Source organism: Vanessa cardui, chromosome 25 (assembly GCF_905220365.1).
Source record: "Vanessa cardui chromosome 25, ilVanCard2.1, whole genome shotgun sequence".
In the NCBI taxonomy this organism is placed as follows: domain Eukaryota; kingdom Metazoa; phylum Arthropoda; class Insecta; order Lepidoptera; family Nymphalidae; genus Vanessa; species Vanessa cardui.
In genome coordinates this window covers 3,480,533-3,483,246 of record NC_061147.1, presented here as the reverse complement: position 1 = coordinate 3,483,246, position 2,714 = coordinate 3,480,533, and positions in this window count along the sequence as shown.

The window sequence follows — 2,714 nt, the reverse complement described above, 5'->3', positions numbered from 1 at the left end:
TAAAACCGATAACTGCTGATTTACACGACCAATAGAAATAGCTCCCTATCGCGCCATTCGACGCTATTCGTCGCTATAGATTCACGCGTCAGAGAAAGCAAGTGCATGTAAATCGACGCGTCAAATTGACGAATATATTAGGTCATATGATATTACAAGTTATTACGTTTGTGCAAAGATCATATTCGCATGAGAAATATATATTGATAATGTGGGATAGCGTAATCAATTCGGATGAGATCGGTTTTACGAATTTTGCCGATGCTACATCTAAGTTTTGTCGTACTACACCAGTATTATGTTTCATATGTCAACATTCATTGTGTATACTCGAACAGATAAGATTTGATACTTGTTTGCTATTATATTGAACATCGCAGTTTTCTGATTGATAGTCGACATTTTTAGACAGTTAATTGTTTTTTTTTTTTGTAAGTGATAACTAGTATCAAAGATTCGCTGCCCGTAGGATTATAAGATACGATTTATCGTACTGTGCGTTGTGTACAAGTAACATTACACACTCCTATTATATGATATAGAAATAAAGAATTCTGACGACCTCCGTGGTCGGTTAGTGTGTATACCGGTTTACATGGGAACGCCACTCCATGGGTCGAGTCGATGTAGAAATAGTTCATTAGTTTTCTATATTGCCTTGGGTGGGTGTTTGTGGTACCGTCGTTACTTCTGATTTTCCATAACACAAGTGCTTTAGCTACTTACATTGGGATCAGAGTAATGTATGTGATGTTGTCCAATATTCAAATTATAAAGGATAATAATAATAAAAATAAATGTGTTTCAAATGTTAATATAAATTAAATTAAAGAGAAAGATTGGAACAGTTTTCCTGGAGAAAAAGTTTTTGCTTGCTTGCTGTTTTCTCACAGTTCAATCTTCTTTAAGCCACGTAAAAAAACATCGATCCAACAGAAGAGAACAGAATCTGTAATCTCTCTGCAGTTCTAAGCATCTTATAGTTTTATTCGGTGACGTCGTACTTCTTTATAACACTGCGGCCAGTGAATCTTTTATACTATAATTACCAATGATAAAATTGTAAATTAAAATGTTTTACAACATTCCAGAACTATCTCGTATTGAAACGAAGTTGTTTTCATTTTAAACTTCTAAGTTGTAACCTCTATTATTATTGTAAAAGGTCGTATGTAAAATTTACAATACAACACGTCTTTCATACTTTGGAAAGCAATTATAAGGTGAAAAGGGGTTCTTCCTTAAACTACCTAAGGGACTGAAACCAACATATACTTGCAACTAGCAACTATGCAAAGATTTAAATTAATTGCATATGACACGTCAAAGAAATATTTATATATTTACTGTTAGTTGCCCGTGGCTTCGCTTGTATTTTAGAGGCAGTAAAAGTAGCCTATGTCCTTTCTTGGAGTCAAGTTTGCTTCATACCAAATTTCATCAAAATCGGTTCAGCTGTTTGGTCGTGAAGGACAAACAAAGCTACTTTCAGATTAACTTCTTAATTATTTATATATGAAGAAGATTGAATCGAATAAATACCAAATTTTTACATACGCTCTTTCATAATAACAAAAGCGATATAAAACGTATACAAAAAGTATTGTGTTATGTACTTTGGAGTTTTCTATAAAGTCATATGTAAAAAGGAAATGTATAAATTGAATAGTTTGTATTATAAAAGTAAATATACTGCTGACTCTTCCCATTTCGATTGTGTACAATATTTTATATAAATGTTAATTTGTGGCCTAATTGGGATCTAAACAGCTACGTCTAGACCAAATGTTTCGCTGTATAAATGATAACAAATGTTTGACACATCCATAATATTTTTTTTGTGTTGTTTATAAATATTTTGTGTATTATATGTCAGATTATCTTGAATCACTTCTGATATAACTTCATATAGACCAATATATTTTAAGATTATATTTATGTTGGTCATATTCTCGTTACCAATTATTTCCTTAATACAACTTTGTTTTAAGACATTTTTTAGAGATTGAATATTGAGTATTTTTGGTATAAATAGGCTATTTGACTGGCTTTTAAAATCCATTTTATGTTATGTAGTAGAGTTTAAGGAACCCAGTAAAAGTGAATTTTGTATTTCTAGTACATATTTGCTGAAAAATATCTAAATTATATATTTAAATAGCACGCGAAACGCTACTTAGACGATACAGCGCTGCAATGGTGTCGGTGACGTCACTTGCCTGTATTTTAATCTGGGCTACATATAGTAGGCAAGCAAGGTTAACAAGCACAGAAGGTTCAGAAGCGTTTTGCGTCACGTGACAAACGTTTAAAAAATATTTTTTATTTTTGGATTTTTAAATTAATTAAGTATTATTTTCAACTTTCGTTACTAAATAGCCATTTTTAAACCCATAATATATACTGATTAATATAATTGACACTTTATTTTTCGCATTGTCAAATAGCCTATTGCATTACATCCATATTATTAAAGCATAATATAGTCGTTATAATGCTTTAATAATTCCTTTTGTTTAATATCTGAAATTGATTTGTAAGCATATAATATTGCTGTACCCTTCTTATGTATGGATATAAAAACGGATAGAGTATGTTTTAATTCGTAGTAACCATCGCTAAGAGTCTATATGACATATTAAAATCAACCTCTTTAATGTTATTTATTAAACTTGATATAAAATATTGTCTACAATATTAAAGGTATTGTTTTG